The sequence below is a fragment of the Pongo abelii genome, chromosome 19, assembly GCF_028885655.2.
Source record: "Pongo abelii isolate AG06213 chromosome 19, NHGRI_mPonAbe1-v2.0_pri, whole genome shotgun sequence".
NCBI lineage: Eukaryota > Metazoa > Chordata > Mammalia > Primates > Hominidae > Pongo > Pongo abelii.
In genome coordinates, this window is record NC_072004.2 from 64,180,545 (window position 1) to 64,200,584 (window position 20,040).

Sequence of the window (20,040 nt, forward strand, 5' to 3'; positions counted from 1 at the left end):
GGAATGCAGTGGTACAAACACAGCTCACTGCAGCCTCGGCCTCCTGGGCTCAAGAAATTCCCCTGCCTCAGTGTCCTGAGTAGCTGAGAACCACAGGCATGCGCCACCATGTCTAGCTATTTTTATTATTATTTTAGAAACAGGGTCTCGCGATTTTGCCCCGGCTGGTCAAGAACTCCTGGACTCAAGTGATTCTCCTGCTTTGCCCTCCCAAAGTACTGGGATTGCAGGCATGAGCCACCATGCCCTGCCCACAGCAATTTTTTAGTTTCAAAAGGATTTCTCACGACTGCCTCTGGCCACTGTAAATGTTTTGTAAGGAAACACTGACTCACATAGTGACTGTTTTCTTCCTGTGACTCCAGTTGTCCCAGGCTCATATTGGGCACACTCAGAGGAGGTGCTTCCTGAACATTTTGGAGTGAATCAATGAATAGACGCATTCACAACAGCCCTAAAGAATATATGGCACATGTTTCTTTGCTTATGTGCATTCTCCACAGGCCAGTGCTGTGTATCTCCATTGCCTGCCACAGCACCTGGAACAGATTGGAGGCTTGCTGAATGAGTGTATGAGTCAACAGATAGTTAATATCAGACCAATTTAGGCACAATTAGAAACAATCATCAGATGCAACAGAAATGTCACCAGAGTCGTGAGTGTGAGAGGAGTGAGGCACAAGCCTCAGGTGCAAAATTTAAGGGGACACCAAAAAAACTTAGTAATCAAGATAAATAGTATTTTAATGCAATATTTTAAGTATTCAGGACAGGATGTGAAAGGACTAAGACCAGGATAAGTCAATGAGATGCATCAACCAAATGAAGAGCTGGATCCTGTCTCTGTTTAAAATTTTTATTTTTTCATCCTTTCTTGCATGGATTTTGGCTTTTAAAAATATTGCATGAGAATATTATTTATCTCAATCACTGAGATTTTGGCACCTCTTAAATTTTGTGCCCAAGGTGAATGCCTCAATTGCCTTAACCTAGCCCTGGCTCTGTAAAGCCAATAGCAATAACTGAAATTCCTTGATGTCAGATTATATGAAAGGTACTTTGTGTACATAAAGTTGCAGAAGGTCCCCAAAAGGTATCATCTAGAAAGTGCTGTTCTGATCTCTGTTTTACAGATAGGATGGCTCAGACTTGAGGAGACAAGTCTCAGGACACACTCCTGAGGTGTCACAGATGAATCACAGATGCACCTGAGAGATTGAGCTTCTCAGTTCCCAAGGGGTGCTGTCTAGAAGCTTTGGTTACAGAGACCCATGGATGGCTGCCTCCAACCAGTTGAAGCCTAATGCATTTACCCCAGCATGCTGCACAAATACCGTATCCTACTGATTCCTGCCATTATAAGAAGCAGGATGATTTTATGTACCATGTTCCTGCTGCCAAGATGACAGCAATTGTAAGGTGCTCACAATTGTAAGATATATCACAACTTAAGAGATTTTATCACGTAAAAAAGTGCATTTTGGAATTAGACGAAATGCGTTATTATCATATCCCAAGTGACCATGATATTGAAAAAAGTTGGGGAGACTGTACTCAAAGGTACACTGCAATAACAGACATAAAAGGATTTTGGCATTCTCTAAATATCCAGAAGTCCATTCACCACCCCCAGGCTGTCAAATGCTGATGTGATTCCTGCAATGAGACAAACTTTAACAGAAAAGCAGAGGATGCTTAAAAAGGAGACTACTTCATTTGCCTTCTGGAGCGATTTCCCTGAGAGAGGAAAGATTGCAGTATTAGTTGTCTGATTATATTATTCTTGGGTGGGTTCAGAATTTTATCTACTTACAAAATTATTTGGAGCCACAGATTAAGGAGAGAAGGCTGATGCAGTGCAGCTGATGTGAGACTCAGAATCTCTTTTAGTTACCAGCCTCTATTTAAAGAAAATCTATGTTGAGCTCCAGAGATTCCCTAGCTGTCATCCAGGGCGTCATAGGATGGTTTTGGGTTTATTATATAACACTAAACTGTCCATATTATTCCACATCATACTGATCTGCCTACCTCACCAGGCAACTATCAGCACACCTAATTAATTTCATTCCAAAATATTACATTAAAATTTATTTAGACTTATTCACAGTGCTACATTGATCCATGTCAGCCACTGGCTTCCTAACCATTTTAGGGCATGATCGCAAAACAGCTGAGTCTGCCTCCCATCATGTACTTTTCTAAAACATATCTACCCAGCACAGACACAAATCAGCCCACAGTGGTAGAGCAAGCTCGACAGCATTAGACTTGCATGATTTGCTTAAAAGGCTTGAAATTCTGCCTCATGTCATTTTTATCAAAATTCCAAATCAGATGTAGTAAAGAGTAAAACATCCTTTTTGCTGGCATTCAAAAGACTATGGAGAGATTAATATGGAGGGGCATGGCCTGAAGCCAGACTGCCCAGCTTTAAACTCAGCTTTGCCTCTTACTATGCCACAGTGTCTTCACTTGTGAAATGAGGATAATAACAGTACCTACCTGTTAAGATTGTTATGAGGATTTCCAGGGCTAATACCTGTAAAGCACTTAGATCATTGTGCAGCAAGGGGCATATAAGATTGGCTGGCATTTCTGACCATAGGCAGCCCCAGCTCAGGGTTTCCACACTCAGACAGTCATCAGAGCTTGTCTATTCACCCAAGGGGTGTGATCCTACAGTTCTGAGGCTGCTGTATAAGTGGATTTGCTTCTCCTCGCCTGCTCTGACCTTTCTTTCTTCAACATTGGATGGATGCAGTTATCACCTGGAAGGTGGTTCCTGATTGATAATGATGGGCCTTTAACTTATTGTGCCCAGTGCATGGCAGGCACTTGAAAAGTTTGGGTGAAATCAGGCAAAAGGCCAATGTCATGCCTCCTTTGTAGACCTGCGGTATGTCTGTAAGTGCTTCCATTTTCTCTGCTCCATGGTGAGGTATCCTCTCCCTTCCTCACTGGAAAAATTGTTAAAGCAGCAAGCTGCCCTCACTGGGCTCTCGAGGGATCAGGGAGACCAGAGACCAGCTGTTCACGTAGATAGGTGAATTCCCTTGAATGTCCTCTAAAGCTTACTGGGTAGAATGCCAATGTTAGTATTCATGTCCATGAGCATTTTCCAAGGGAATATGAGAAACTTCAGATCATTTTTGAAATATCTAAGGTAATAAAACTAATAAATCTCATTCACGGAAGGCAGTCGCCCTTTATTTAGAATCTTCACATATCAGAGATGATGGGCCTGTATGACAGAGCATTCTGTGCAAGAAAGAAGCCCACTTTTTATCCTGTCAGGAAAAGAGGTGGACAAGGAGTGGAAATAAAGTTATAAAAAGTTATCAGAGCCTTAGGAGAAGAAGGATCTGTTCAATGCTGAGTGCATTTTGAGTATACTTTTGAGTTGGGGAAATTGGATCTGAGAGAACAAAGGGGACTGTATTCGTTGTTTATTGATGCATAAAAATTACATCAATGCTCAGTGGTTTAAAACAATATTTAGTTTCACACAGTTTCTGTGGATCAGGAATTTGGAAGCAGCTTCACTGGGGTTCTGGCTCAGGGTTCCTCAAAAGTAAGGTCTACTTTCAAGACGGCTCACTCACATGGCCATGGCAGAAGGCTCAGTTCCTCACCATGGGGCCTCTCTGCAGGCTGCTAGAATATCTTCACGACTTGACAGCCAACTTCCATTGGAGTGAGAGATCCAAGAAAGAATGAGCACAGAGGAAGCCGCAGTGCCTTTATATCACAGTCTTTGAAGTGATCTCCTGTGCTGATGTTCTAGGGCTGCCATAGGAAAGTGCCACAAACTGGTGGATTAAAACAATAAAAAAGTATTCCCTCTCACATCTGGAGGTGAAACGTTCAAAATCAAGACGTCAGCAGAGCTGTGCTCCCTCTGAAGGTTCTAGGGGAGGAATCCTTCCTTGCGTCTTCCTCATTCCTGGTGGCCACCATCAATCCTTGGCATTCCTTGGCTTGTAAATGCATCATTCCAATATCTGCCTCCATCTTCACATGGCTGTCTTCTGTCGGTGTATCTGTTTGTCTAAGAGCACCAGTCACTGGATTAGGGCCAGCCATAGTGACCTCATCTTAACTAATTATATCTGCAAAGACCCTATTTCCTAATAAGGTCACATTCTGAGGTTCTGGATGGACATCAAATTTGTGCGGTGGATGTGGGTGTTTCTATGCAATCCACTCTACCCACCATCATTTCTGTTTTGTTTTATTAATTAGCACTAAGTCATAAATCCAGGCCACACTCAAGAAGAGGGGAATTAGGCTCTGCCTCTTTTGTGGATGTATTTTGAAACTACCTCAAGCACAGTGTTACACTTCCATTCCAGAAATCTGTTATGCTGGGACTTTCTAGTCTCATGTGAGGTTGTGTGGCTCAGTGAAAAGAGATAAGAATATTTACAGACATTCTATGTTATTTAATGACAATGGATACCTAGAAAACGCTATTTTAAGTGAGTTATCTTAAAATGAAAACCAAAATTCATTTAAAGATGAGTGAAAATATTTTGACTTGGATTTTACATTGAAAATTTATTTAAAAATCAGTATATTTTACTTAAATTTGAAAAATATTTCAGGTAATAAATATAACTATTCACTAATTCTTGAAGGATAAATTGTCATGTTTTGTTTCAACTTTTGGTGCAATTTTTCTAATAAAAATTACATGATTTCACAACATATTCTTTACTTAATTTTGACTTTCTCAACATCATAAAAAGGGTTATTTTGCAAATTTCAAGTATTTTATCAATATTCCCTAATTCTATTGGGATTCATGGCATTCTCTTCTAGAAGCCTAAACTATCATTATCCTTAAAAATTTCATCTTCTTCAAATAAGATCTAGTAATGTTTCTGTCACATCATCATATCAATAATTCTGCGTGTGATTGCAGCAGTTCTTCAGCATCACTTTTTTAAACTTCATGAATCTCCCATTTCTAGGGGAAATTAAAAAATTTACCTTATAATCAATTTACAGAGCATTTTTATAAAACTATTTTATAAGAGTTGGTGAGAGATCAGTTATGATGTTGACTAAGATTCCAGTGTTAAGTCGAGACTGATTTTGAATGGGGACTGATTTTATAAGTGGTCAATTCCGTGATAACTATTTTCATGCTATTGTGAATTTACTTTTCTGTAAAGCTTTGCAACTGTGGAGACTCCAATCATGAAAACCAGGTAATAAGAACTCCCTGAATTTTTCCCTTCTTTCTACAGCTACGCTTCTATCCTCCTAAAGATAGCATTAAAATCTTTCTATCTTCTTTAATGCAATACCATAAAAAGTAATAATATTAGAATTACTTTGAAGGGAAGTATATTGCTGTAGGGAAAGCTTGGCATATATAATTAGACACTATTACTAGGATCTATTTGAGTCATGAACTTCTTCACTGAAGATGAGCACATGTCATTTCAGACAACCAAGAGAAGATCTGGTACCTTGATTCCAAGAGAGACTTCACATGGGGGAAAAAAATCAACCAGCAGTTGGATGATTCCATTTTAACCTGCCTGGTAGCAGAGGACTAAAATTTGTTCTTCAAAAGTCCCATGAAGTCTTAAACCAGTGTGCAGGGCAAAAACCAGTGCAACAAAAATAAATGACAGGATGTCTTTTCTTACAAATGTCATGGTTTATTCAAAGGCTGTGTAGTTAGAGAGTTGTCAATTTAGTAAGTTTTCTGAGCCTAACATTAGAGGCCCAGCCATGAGAAGCTGTCTACCTTTCTTCAGAGAATGGCTCCCTCCCACAGCAACCCACTCCAGTCCCACTTTACCCGTTCAGAATGTGCTAGATGCCTGGAGTTCCTTGCTGTCTTCAAGAACAGACTGCCTCCACTGCTGGAGATGTCTCCATGGTTTGTTTCTTCTGCAGCTGTTTTTCTTTAACCTTCACTTTAGCTTGTTTCTGGGTGAATTTTGGCTGTCACTTCAGTATCTCCATCAATCCCAACTTCAACACATTCACAAGGAATTTTTAGCAATGGAGATGGTCACTGTACTTATCATTTGCAGGTAACTTAATAAGCCTGCATATATGCATTCCCCTTGTTCAACTTCTGGAAATAACCCATTCTGCATAGTTCCCATTCTGCACATTTTTCTGCAACAGAAATGAATTTTTAGTTGTCTCTCAGAAGTTCACTTATAAAAACTGAAAGCCAGCTGAATATATGGGGTCAGGTTGTGTGGTTCCATACCCTATACTGTTAACTTTCTCAGACTAAGTATTTCCATTTTCATTGATATGACTCTTACTAAAAGCAAAAAAAAAAAAAAGGTTTAATATGAATGAAAAATAAATGATCAGTTATACATATTTCTCTGTGTAAGTGTATATGTGAAAGAGAGTTTCATGCCAACAATGTCTTATCTTTCACAAGGATATGTTTCTAACAAGTAAACCTAGTGACCGTGACTTTTCAAAACTGCACATGATGTAACATATAATGACTGCTCACTCTAAAACTGCACACATTCTGATAGTGAACACAGAGTTATCTGACATGGTGCAGTGCCCAATCTCAGTAGTGTTTAATGGATAAACAGGAGATATTTTTACATTTCTGCAGCTATTGCTCACAGGCAGCCAGTTCTTTAGATCTTCAGATTTTCTCTATAATTGTGTCACACCATCCATAAGCAGAGTTCCTTGTCCCAGAATCAGTGTATCTTCTTGAGCCTGATCCTATTCTAACAGCATCCTTTGTGATTGTTTTTTTTTTCTCTTTAAAAAAAAAAAAATAAGTGTTATATGTAGAGAGTAACTGTAGCTGACCCTGTTGGCTATATACTTAAAATCTGACCTTCTCTTCTTCATTGATGAAGTACTGATTTTGTTCAGGTAGGCCCTCTCAGAAAACATGACCCTATCCCTCTTGGGGGACAAATTCCAAGTAGTCTAAGACTATCACAGGAATCCCATACTGCTTATAAGTGACTGGGTTTAGAGCTATGCACACAGACCTTGTTCAGACCAGTGAAATGAGAAAGTGTCAGAGCATTTATGGGAAATATTTCCTTGGTCTTAAAAAGAGGCAGAAGGAAAAGGCAGCCCCTTCTCTTCCTCTTGTCATTGGCATGCCTGGATATGATGCATGGAACTGCTGATGAAGCAAAACTTGAAAAGGAAGACTGGGTCACAGTGAAGTGGGGTCAAGGTCCTAACATGCCCTCCCTGGAGCTTTCCTGACCTGTGGACACCTTGCTCTGGGAGACAATAAATCTTAAATTTAAGCTGGTTAAGTCCAGGTTTTCTGCTCTTTTGCCAAAGCGGTTTGAAAAAGTAGCCAAAATAATAAATCAACCCATACTGTGTGCTTTGCTTGGAGGGAGCTTCTGCCCGTGTTTACTTGGTGATTTTGAAGACTAACCAAGGTTTCTTTGAAGTGCAATGAACTCTAGTCCAGTTTCTCATGAAACCTTGTACATACATCCTGCTATTTATCCTATTTATTGGAGTTTGTTTGTAGGTTTGTCTTCCCACACTTACACTGGAAATTCCCCTGTGGAAGAGCCAGATGTGCACCAGAAACACTGCCATGAGCACCGGTCAGTAAAATGTCACTAGCAAAGAAGATGCACTCTTTTGCACACTGGTTTACTGGGGAAGATGCTGCCAGAGTTAGAGACAATACTAGTGTCATAGCTGTGTGTGGAGGCCATGAAACCAGGAAAGGGGACTATGAAAATTAACTATCAGTATGTATCTACACACAGTCACATAAGATGGCAACTATGAATGACATGTGGACTGACAATGGCAACTATGAATGAAGTCTTAAGGTTGGTGTGGGAGGGTGAGGTTCGGACATGCTGCTGTAGGAAAGGGAATGGAAGGAACCAAAAGAGCTAGTCTTTCTTATGGATAAACAAAAGGGACTTGGCATATAAGAAACTGGTTCTCTCCAGGAAAACAGGATCCTGATTACCTGGTTGATAAAACTGAAGGCCATTACCATCTCTCTCTACCCCCATCACTTAGCCTTCCAGAATATTACTTCAGCTCTGCTTCTGAGCAACCACATGGGTCTCATGAAAAGGACTCAGCTCTGGTTTGCTTTCTGTTTCTTAAATGATAAACTGTGAGTTTGTTCTCCCTGAGGTCCGCCTCTGTTACTGCTTTGGTTCCAGTGCTGGTCTGTTTTGTTTAAGATATCTGTAGCCACAGCCACACGTTTTTTGGCTGTGGTTTTGATATTGTATTTTCATACTCAAAGCTTCTTGGCCTTCTCGCTCAGTCAGTTTCCTATAGATGATAGCTTCTTCGTTTGTACTTTCCTCTGTACTTGTATGATCCATGGGAATCTCAGACCCAATATATTCAAAACTGAAATCATCATCCTTCCCATTCTCAAGCTAAGACCTACTCTCCAGAGTCAAAAACACAGGAGTCTTAATTTCTCCCTCCCTCTATCACCTACCAACTCTGTGTTATTATAGACATAAGAAACTATATTACGTGTGTGTGTGTGTGTGTGTGTGTGTGTGTGTGTGTGTATTAAAGGTTGGGATTGAGTTCAGAGTTCAAGTACATTACAAAAATCTATTGTTGGGACAGAAATGCCCTAATAATGCTATCAGAAGTACTGCATTCTGCCTTTTTGTCCACATCAGACATCTAATGAATGCATGTCAATTATCCAGTTTGCCCAGAAAGGCAACAAACTCAGTAAAAACAGCATGAGCTCTGTGATAAAGCCGGAGTGTGAAACCCTATCTTGATCCTTGCTAGCAGTGTGCTCTCAAACTAAAGAAATAGCACTTAGTGGGGTCTGTATTAAATACTTTACCTGCCTCACCAGTGAGGTGGGCACTATCATTAGCCACTTTCCCAGGTAAAAATCCTGAGGTGTAACATGACTTGTCCAAGGTCACACAGTTAAGTTATGGACCCAATATTCAAATCTAGTTCTGCTAGACTCCAAAACAGGTATACTTAACCAGCATACTCTATTTACTTTATGCATATGATCCCGGGTTTTTATCTGTAAAAGGAGTTGAGTATTTACTTTCTAGCGTAAGTGTAAGGAATAAATGATACAATAGAAGAAACTTGCAACAATGTCTGACACCGAGTAACACTTTATCTGAATGTTAGAGACCCATTGCTCATTAACTAGCAATGTATTGCTGATTCCTGGAATTGATTTTCATGTGGATTCCTCTGCCAGAGCTATATTTGCATCTCTTCCAAAGTTTTCTAATTTTATATTTCAGTCTTCTTTCCATTTAGGACTTTGGTTTATTTTAGTTAGTCGATTATAGGCCAATCTCTTTCTACCAAGTTATAAGCCCCTCCAGGGTCCCCTGTCATTACTTTATATGTCTAGTTATCAGTTCATACTTGGAGCAGAATGAGTACTTACCTAATATCTGAGGAATCAATCAATGAATTTTTTACATCATTTCTGTTTTTAACTGCCTCTTCTACAAGGTAGTGCCTTTTTTTTTTTTTTTTTTTTTGAGGAGTCTTGCTCTGTCACCCAGGCTGGAGTGCAGTGGTGCGATCTTGGCTCACTGCAAGCTCCGCCTCCCAGATTCATGCCATTCTCCTGCCTCAGCCTCCCCAGCAGCAGCTGGGACTACAGGCGCACGCCATCACGCCTGGCTAATTTTTTTGTATTTTTAGTAGAGACAGGGTTTCACCGTGTTAGCCAGGATGGTCTCGATCTCCTGACCTCGTGATCCGCCCACCTTGGCCTCCCAAAGTGCTGGGATTACAGGCGTGAGCCACCATGCCCGGCCAAGGTAGTGCCTTTTTAATCACAACATTCTGCACATGGTAGGGAAGCACTGGATATGTTCAAAGCCTGTTGCTTCTTTTGCTTAACAATGAACATGCAATTAACTAAGGATGGAAACCATGATTTTATGCATTTGTGTCTCTTCCAACAAACATTTTGTGTAGTGCCTGCCTTGTGCTAGGTACTGTGTTAGACATAGAGACTACAAATGAAAATTAAAAAAAAAAATCCCCTTCCTGTGTCCAAAAATAAAAAAAGAAAAGAAAAAAAAATCAATCTCTGACTTTGGTGGTAAGCACACAATTTTGTGGGAAAGAAAATAAAAAATGAAAACAAAATAGCCTTATTATTCATAGAGTCTATAAAGGGCACAATGATGATAGATGAGTAGGAGTGATTCAGTCTTTGATGGGAGAAGTGGAGATGAGAAGGGCAGGAGCAGGGTCATGGAAGGTGCTGGAGAGCTAATCTGCAGGCTCCCTTGAGCATAACTGTGTGTTTTCCAACCATCTTCTTTGTGTTTGAGAAGTACAGGGTATGTATATAGAGATATTTGCTATGCAAAGGGGAAGGGCTCTTGCTTTACTATGCAGTGTCTCATTGAATTTCTATGGAAGTTTTGATAATGCATGAAGTCGTTCCATAAAATAATTGTCAGTCTTCAAAGAAACCAAGAAACAAGGCTCTTTTCCTCTGAGTGTTAACTGCATTCAGCGCCTCATGGCAATTAAAGCAGTCCCATCCCCTGTAATTGAGTTAGTGCACAAGCCACTTCATACATTTATTTCTCAGGATTGCTGAAGCTACAGCAGTCCTAAGAACCACATTTTCATGGAGGTGGGGGGTTGGAGGCAAATGGATGTTGATTTAGAAGCTACTGGTTCCATCAGGATCTTTTCTACAATAGAAATATTAAATATGCCAGGACATTAAGATATCAAGGATATATATACAAAAGACAGGTTAATGCTGAGACTCAGGCAAGATGGTTTAGTAGAAATGCCCTAAATTCAAAACGCAGAGCCAGGAATGTTGATTTCAGTCTGTCATTTGCTTCTTCTGTTGACTCAGAGGTAAATCAACTATCTCCCTGGGGATTAGATTTTTTTAATCTGTTAATGTATATTTGTAAAATGAATGAATTAGTGGAAGAATGTAAGATGAGGATCATAATACCTGCACCACCTACTGCATAAGAGTTTTAAACAAGGTAATTAATTATACGTTGGAAAGATAAAATGCTTCAAGACACTTGCCCTCCAATTTTTAAATCAGTGGTGATAAATATCACTGTAAGGATTTCAGAGTCTGAGAATGTACAAATGCTTTCATCATCCAAATTTGCCCTTGACCAGGAGAAAAGAAATGTTAACTTGAAGAGCAGATGTTATATTGCATTTTTATTAGATAATTAACTGATTTGAAACTCCAAATATCTAGCCTCCCATGGACCTGACTCAAAAAGTTTTCAGCAGCACTGAAATAATGACAAATAACTACAATAATCCCTCATATATGTATAACTGGCATATATAAAATATTTTACAGTTTCACATTTGATCATGCACAAACAAAAGGCACTCTCTGATGAAGCAGTGGTTCCAGCTAATGCTTTCAGGGAAACATTGCATAGTGGGAAAGACAAATGCTTTGGAATAAAAGAGGCCTGGGTTCCAATCCTGACTTGTACCATTGATGTCACTTCAGATAATTATTTCATAACTCTAAGCCACAATTTCCAGACATCAGTGAAATGGGTCTAGCCTTTCATACCCAATATCGTAATGTGGTCATGAGAATCACATGAAATTTTATGTACTTATATCAATCTATCCATCTAATCTGCCAAAGGGTAGACCTTCAGAAATGTCAGCCCTCGTGTCATCCCCACTGTAATTGGTAGAAGAAGGTCCTGCTTTTATAACAGGTGCCAGGATAATGCTAAAAGAGGAGGTTCACATACTTTCTGGACACTGGACTTGCAAGGGAAAGCTGTGCAAAGGCTCACTAATTCTGTTTTGCCTTCAGGACCTCTTCCTTGGAGGATCTTCTTGAAGGCTTGGAGCTTACATAGCACTAACCTCAATCTTTTCACTGACCTTCCCAAGTTGTGTGTGTGTGTGTGTGTGTGTGTGTGTCTGTGTGTGTGTGGTCTGAACTCAAACTAATGTATATGTACTGTTTCTTATGGCATTATAAATGCTCGTACAATATTTCACTCCCAAGTCCTTCCTTCTCCCCAGCCTCACACCCCCTTTCCCTGCTTCATTACTCCTTTATGCCCTGCCAAGTAAAACCTTCCAATGGAAGGAAGTAAGTATATACACTAAGAATTAAAACGCATAACAAGCTCTTTTCTCTCTCTTATGCTCAAGTATATTCCTCTTTGGGGAGTATTTGCTGTACCCACACCCTCCCTGTCAAACCCCTCCCCATCAATTGCCTCCCTCCTTTGTGCCATCACAGTTTTATAACATTCATCATGTTACATGCAATTATTTTTTTACAAGTCTCTTTTCCTCATACACTGAGAGATCCTTAACAAAGGTGTCCAAATCACTTGGCCTGGGCACTTCACAAATGTTAAGCATTTGCGAATGCATGAACCCATGTCTTTTTCTTCTCTCGGAGCCTTTACTACCTGGTGGGGAAGGGTGGGGACTCCCCACAGGCAAGTGGGGGGAAGACCTGGGTTACCCAAGTGCCCCGTGCCTGTGCTGTGGTACCTCTGCCCTTAGACAGCTTGGCCATGGCTACCTCCATCCTGTGAGCTCACTGCAAAGGAGAAACCTGACTTCTTTACCAGACTGACTTTGCCTCCACGTTGGGTCTTGCTACCTTTTTCAAAGTGCTTTTACATAGAGCACCTCACCAAATTTACAAAGGATTCATAGGGTCTTGGGAAGAAAGATCACAAGAGGAGTAATGACAGTGTTTCTTAACAGTGTGTTTACCTAAAATGGCAGTGAGAAATGGAGAACCAACCTTTAGCCTATAGACAGGATGCCTTGCTTTTTGGCCAAGTCAACAAAGACTGTTGTAGTCCTATTTGTGTTTGCTTCTCACAGTCCCTTCCCAGTCCGTGAATGAAAAGTGTGTATGGAAACATAAACCTGCACTGAGAGGTATATTGATGATGGCTGAGAGTATAAATCTGTTACATCCTATTTAATTTTTTTTCTGCTCCTCCTCCTCTTTCCTTTCCTTGCCCTTGGGTCTTAATCACCCTCATCATCAACACCATTATCATGCTTTTATTCCATCATCATGCCTTTATTCATGTTCTTCCTTCCATTCCTCTTCTATGTGGCTAATTCTTACCCTTCTAGCTCAAATGTCACCTTCTCTGACCTTCATTGCAACCCTTCTCTGCTGCAGTAGCAGTCTGTCTATTACACTCTTATGGCACTGAGCGCTAGCACTGCCTATTAGGTTGGTTAAGTAGCTGACTTCCCACTTAAATCAAAGGCAGGTGTTATATGTTTTTTTTTTTTTTATAAAACACATAAAGTACTTAGAGCACTGCCTGGAGGCAGTAAAACTCAATAACTGTTAGGAATTATTGTTGCTGGTATTAAACCCCCTCCCATTGCTCCATTTCTTGGCACCAAGGAGGTACAATGTGAATGTTTATTTTGTTGAATCGAAAGATAACAACGCCTTTCTTAGAAACCTAATTTCATTTTGCCTTCTGCTAGTTCGCTTTCAGTGCCTATATACTGAACTCACCATGTAGCAGAGGAGGAAAGCCTGATTGCTGAATGGGAGTGGCAAGCCATAGATAGCTGGGATGTTTAAGAAGTACAGCTGTGTTGTCAGCAGGCCACAGTTCCACTGCTGAAGTGCCACAAAGTAAATCTTAACTCACAAAATATATGGGTCAAGGGAAAGTGGTCTCTCTTCTCAACTGTATACTCCAAGGCATAGCCTCTACTAAAATGCCAACCTTGCTGCCTGCTGCTGAAAGCATCTGCCCCACCTTGTGTACCCAGCATGTATCGCTCTCTGTGATTAACTCTTAACTTTTCCAGTGGGAGGGGCTTAGACTACCTGCAAATGGGGGCTGACATCAGTCTAGGAATAAATACCTCCCTGAGAAGCTGACGTCCAGTTGCAAGGTGTTTATCTACAACACCATTGAGCAGCCAGGGCACAAGGTCAGATTGCTTTTGCTGCTTTTTTGAGAATTCTCCCATATTCTTCCTATATACAGCTAGAGTAGCAGGGAAGGGTTGGTCCCATTCCCAGAGCACAACCTCACACTATATCTGGCCAACTCAGCTCCTGGGAACCGTTGTCTGTCAGAGGACCGAATAGAATTGTCATACTGATCCTCTGCCCATAAATTTGCCCAGTAAAGTCTGCTTTTGCATGACACTAGGATGGTTGCCATTACCTCTAGTCCCCACTAATGAGTATCTTTAATTCCCTCGACAACTATATAAAGTAAGTTTAATTGGCACCTTTTAGCAGTTGAGGAATCTGGAGCTCAACTAATTTCAACAACGTGCTCAAGGACTCACAGTAAGTGGAGAAGCATGGGTTCAAAGTCACGTTTGTGTGACACTAAAGCCTTATTACTTTGTCGCCGGCCTCATGTGGAAGCTCCTGCTCCTCATGGGGAAGGGAGATATGTGCTACATGATCCTCACAGCACCTTGCCAGCCCAGGCGCATGGAGTCTGCTGGCATCTCTGATCCTGCAGTTAAAGAGAAAGTGGAACATTAGTGTCTCGATTTTATTAGATCATTTGGACAACAAGCAACTTCCCTTTCTTCTAAGTAATTGCCATTGTACAGATGATGTCTTTCAGGGGCATGAACAGAGAATCTGGGGAAGGAGGTAGGTCCATGAAGAGTGTCCATTCTCTTCCTGTTTTCCCATGAAATCCCAAAAAGTGCTACATGCAGTTACTTTATGAATTGAAGTCTGGGAAAAATCTCTAAATCATTCTCATGCATGCATCATATGTTGCTTTTCAAAGGGAAAGGATATGCATTAAAGATTTGTTCAGTCTTAAACCTGCTTTTGAGCATCCAAGATCAATTTGAAGGCTGATTAAGTTGTGCTCTATAGATTTCTATAGTCAAGTTCATCAAGGCATCCATTCCTCTTCCCCTAATGATGCTGAACCCCAAGTTCTTCTCTGAAGTGCTTTAATTTTCACTTGGCCATTGCAAAAAGACAGTGACTTAATAAACTGTAAATAGGAAAAGAAAGTTACGTAAATCATCTTCGCATCCTTTTCCATGGTCGTACCATGACTATTCTTTCCTCATTACAGTGCCTCCAGTGGTTTCTCCGTACTTGGCAGTGGAAATTAAATTATAAACCACATTTTCAGCAATGTGATACACCAATAAAAACATAAAATCTTCAGGATAAATAACAAAGATGAATTTATGTCAACACAGCACAATATTATTTTACCCTGTGTTACCATAATTTTCTCCCAGTTGATTCTTTAGATCTTTTAGAAGATGGTTGCCTTCTAATATATATATATATACATATTTCAGAACTACTGTCTATCAATGAAAATTTTACAAAACTGACTTCCAGGAAAAGACTACTACACAGTACCCTTTTCTTATACTCTGACAGACAGTCCTGCCTTTCAAAATGATAAGATAATGGGTTTGTGGTTTGAACACAGCTCTGTGTTTTAAAGGTAGCATTGAAAATTAAAGTGAAGTATTAATTAAAGATTAATCAAAAGTGCTAGACCTCTAGTAAGTTCAGTGCTTTTTGCTTAATTCTGAATGGCCCACTTTGAAAGAGTATTTCAATTGAACTAGAATTTTAATCAGCTGGCTAGAAGTTGGGAGAACAAGAGAAATAATCCTGAGGGTAAATGTTTAAAAATGCATCAAAGGTTGTTGGAAAATAAGCCCTTAATCTGTGCCATGTTGGAGGGAAAGAATGTTGACAAGAGGACAGGATGCATTGGTTTATCCCGGCCTCCAGGGTGGTGGCATTCCTGAGATCCATCAGTGAGAATGGCCAGCCGGCTCCCCTTTCAGAACAAGCTACTCTCACTAATGCTCAAGGGAGAAGCCTGGGTACCTGGAGGACTTCATAGTCATTCTCCCAGCAGAGGCACTAAGGGAAGAGCAGAGGAATCTACACCTGTGTTTGGCTCCAGAGGGCCTCTTTAAATTCAGCACCCCTCTCAGCTGGAAGGGCCTCTCCATCCGTTCCAGAAACTCCTGTGTGGCTGGTGTTGCCCTGCCCCTAGCTCTCACAGAATTTTGGATCTTAGAACTGAAAAGAACCTCAGAAGCATCCACCCGTACTTCCCTGCCTCCATCTGAAGCATGAATCACCTCATAGGTGATGTGCTGCTTGATTACCTCCAGTGACAGGAAACTCACTTCTCCCCAAAGCCACTCATTTCACTGTTGCCTAGCTTATACCCCATGTCCTTTCTTGTGTTGTTCAAAATTTCTCTCCAGTAATGTGATCCTTATCTTCAATCTCTGGAGACTAGACATATATGTGAAATTGCTGCTTCACAAGCCAGTGCTGCTGATACTTAAAGAAAATCACCTTAAAGCTCCTGGTTTTTCTCCAGATAAATCCTGGATGGTCATCAGGCAATCTGCTACTGGCATTCCTGTTCAGTTTCCAGGCACTGAGGTTGAATGCAAAGAGCCCAGGTATACCTGGATAAGTGACTCTGCCCAACACTTACCAGATTCTTCCTTCAGATTCATCATGAGTATCTTTAAGCCTTTGAGTCATCACCTGTATAAAGGTGTTATATGAGATTAAATAAGCTGATGCACATAACATTGTTTTGCAACACACCTGTAAGCACATGTCTGAGGAAACCCTCACCTTACACGTGGTATCAACTACCTCTATTCTAAAATCACTGGGTTATATACATGTATTGTCAGTCACCCTCCCTAGAAGGACTATGTAACAGAATACTCCACACTAGTCCTTCTCCTCCTCCTTCTAAAATAGTTATTGCTTATCATGTTCAGGAATTGAGTGTTACTATAGCATTCAGTCTTCACAACAATCCATGAGGCAGGGCTATTGCTATCCCCACATTACAGATGAAGAAAGAGAAGTGAGGAAACCCTTGCCCAGCTTGCACTGGGGGTGTGGAAGAGCCAGATTCAAACCCAGGTCTCTCTGACAGTGGGTTCAACTGAAGGCCCTGAAGCACCTAGAAGTTGGCCTGGGGAAAACAGGAATGGGAATCTTCTAGGAAATCTCCCTCTTCTAGGAGCAGAGTCCCATTGCCAGACCTTGTCAATGAGGGAGCAAGCTTGGAGTGGGATTTTGGTAGGCATCAGTTGCCTACCTAGCAACCCCTCCCCTCCCTTATTTCTTAATGGTAGAATCTGAATGTCTTAGCCCCCGGTAATAAAGCATGGTTGGTCTAAGCTTACCATGACTATCACATTCTTCCTTGTCAGATCCTTTTGCAACTAGTGGTGACCTTATAACCCTGTCCAGTCAGTGAAAAATAAGGTGGAAGGAAGATCTTTTTCTGCTGCTCCTGCTGCTGCTGCTGCTGCTGCTCCTGCTGCTGCTGCTCCTGCTGCTGCTGCTGCTGCTGCTGCTGCTGCTTTTTCTTTTCTCCTTGGAACAATCCATTTTGAAGATGTCTTCCTCTTTTTTGTTTTCCTTTTCTTCTTGGAAAAATAAATTGAGAAGATGTGCTACTTGGAGCCATTGACAGTCTTCTTGGTCATTGACAGTGACCTTTAGACAACCAACCTTAAGATAAAAAGTAAACTCACAAAACATGGGAAGATAGAGGCTGAATCCTTACTGATACTTTGATCCACCACAGCAACCCTGAAATCACCTATTCCTGCCCCATACTTCTTGTCACATGACAAGAATCTGAATTGCAAACAACAGCATCCACTGTGGTCAGGAATCTGCATTGCAAACAGCATCCACTGTGGCTAGTTCAAATTTTAAAAAACAATAATTTTAAAACGATGTTAGGGGACTTGCAGACTCTCCAGGAGGGCCAGAGAGAGCCAGGCTTTAAAACTACGGAGACAAGAACAATGTCCAACCATGCCATGGGAACTGTTTCAATGAAAGCATTACCATCAGAGCTATTGCTCTCAGCTCCAGTTCTGCACATGCTGGAATGCTGGAAGCTCTGCTTGGCTCCTTGGAAGAAGTAGCAGCCTCTTCCGTGATGAATCTCAGAATAGTGAGTGCCCACACGTGGCCACCCCCTCACATTGCTCACTCATGAATCCAAGTCTTACATGGGTATATTCTATTGATATAGGTTGGTGCAAAAGTAACTGCAGTTTTTGCCATTACTTTCAATGGCAAAAATAGAACAGAAGTTCAGGCCTGTAGTCTAGCTGCGAAGGAGTCTAAAATTACCAGTTTTCTAGTCTCCTGTTTTTGAGCAGGGAGGACTTGTAATATGAGATTTAACTAAAATATGGGGAAGACATGGAGCAGCCACAAATGGCAAATATCTACTAGAGTGACACAAACACATATCATTCCTTAAGCCAGTGTCAGTCAAGTATTCTGTTTCGTGTCTCTCTCCCCTCTGTCAGGTGTGAAGTAAGCAGAGAGGCTGCATGTTGGCCTCTTTACTGAAGCAGAAATGTCAGCTTTCTATCCCTGGAACAACTGGGCCCTGACCCTGCAAGCTCAGGGTTGTGACAGAGCCATTTAATGAGGTGAATTCCTAAAGTCATTCAAGAGTTGCAACTTTTTGGCATCAGCTGATCATAAACCCTTCATGAATAAAAACAATAGAAACTACAAAACATGGAAGCATAGAATTATAAGGATGGAATGGATCTCAGAAATTGTTTTTTTTTTTTAGGTACAATACTTTTTCTAAATCAGGTACATCTGAGAGAGAGAGAGAGAGAGAGAGAGAGAGAGAGAGAGAAGAAAAAGGCATCCCTGGTCTACTGTGCAGGAATCTCATCCATTCCTGCTTTCAGAGACTTTTCTGGGATCCCAGCGCACTCTTTATGCTCAGTCACCTATGTGTAAATACTTTCTTGACTTTTTTCTTTTTTTTCTTTCTTTCTTTTTTTTTTTTTTTTTTGAGATGGAGTCTTGCTCTGTTGCCAGGCTGGAGTACAGTGGCGCAATCTCAGCTCACTGCAACCTCCACCTCCCGGGTTCAAGGGATTCTCCTGCATCAGCCTCCCAAGTAGCTGAAATGACAGGCATGCATCAACACACCCGGCTAATTTTTGTATTTTTAGTAGAGATGGGGTTTCACCATATTGGCCAGAATGGTCTCGATCTCTTAACCTCGTGATCTGCCTACCTCAGTCTCCCAGAGTGCTAGGATTACAGGCATGAGCCACCGCGCCCGGCCTCTTGAGCTATTTATGTCTATATTGACCCCTTTCTTTCTGTGGGTTGGGCTACTTCTAAACATCATAACAAAGTTTCAAACACCTTATGTTCTAGGAAAGAACAAGGGCTTATAAATCAGCCTAGCCTGGACTCCAATCCTGTTTGAATGAGTCCTTGATTGAGCAAACCACTTGCTCAAACCAGTTTCCTTGTTTGAAAAGTTGGGGTGATAATTATAAGCACCTCACTGGACTGGTATGAGAATTAAAATGCTACTATGCTAAAGAAGGCATCTAGCACAATGCCTGGCATATACTAGGTACGTAAGTAAATGCTACTTTCCTTTCTCTTTCCCTTTGTGGTCTTTCTGCTTACAGGGCTGCACTGATTGTCAATTGCATACGTCCCTTATGACTCCTTTTCCTAAGTATTAGCATGAAGCTTTTCAATTTAGCTCCTCATGGCTGCCGTCATTTGCATGGCTCTGTCTTTGCAAGATACCACAGGGGTAATCTTTTGAACACCCGTGGAACACAGCCTCAGCACCTCACTGTTCAGTTTCTGTAACAGCTTGGACAATCCATAGGTTTAATGAATCTTTACAGCCACCAAAGCTACAGAGTTGGTAAAGATTTCAAACACTTTAAAAATTAAAGGAGGAAACTGCAGGGAAGCTGCAATGGGCTGCTTAGAGGATTCCAAACACATCCATGGGGACAGTCTTTGAGCTGTTACCCTTAGGCAAGGATTGGCAAACGTTTTTCTGTAAACAACCAAACAGTACATATTTTAGGCATGCTCTTTTTTTGCTCTTCCTTGTTTTTTTGTTTTATCCCGTAAAAATATGACAATCATTCTCAGCTTGCAGGGCCATACAGACACAGGCTATGAGCTGGAACTGACTTTGGGGGGTGGTTTACTAACTTAAGTAA

General features: G+C 41.0%; 1 protein-coding gene across 2 annotated transcripts in view; it reads left to right on the plus strand.

Annotated features, from left to right (window-relative positions):
• CA10 (carbonic anhydrase 10) overlaps positions 1 to 20,040 on the plus strand; it is a 543,036-nt gene that overhangs the window by 323,491 nt on the left and 199,505 nt on the right.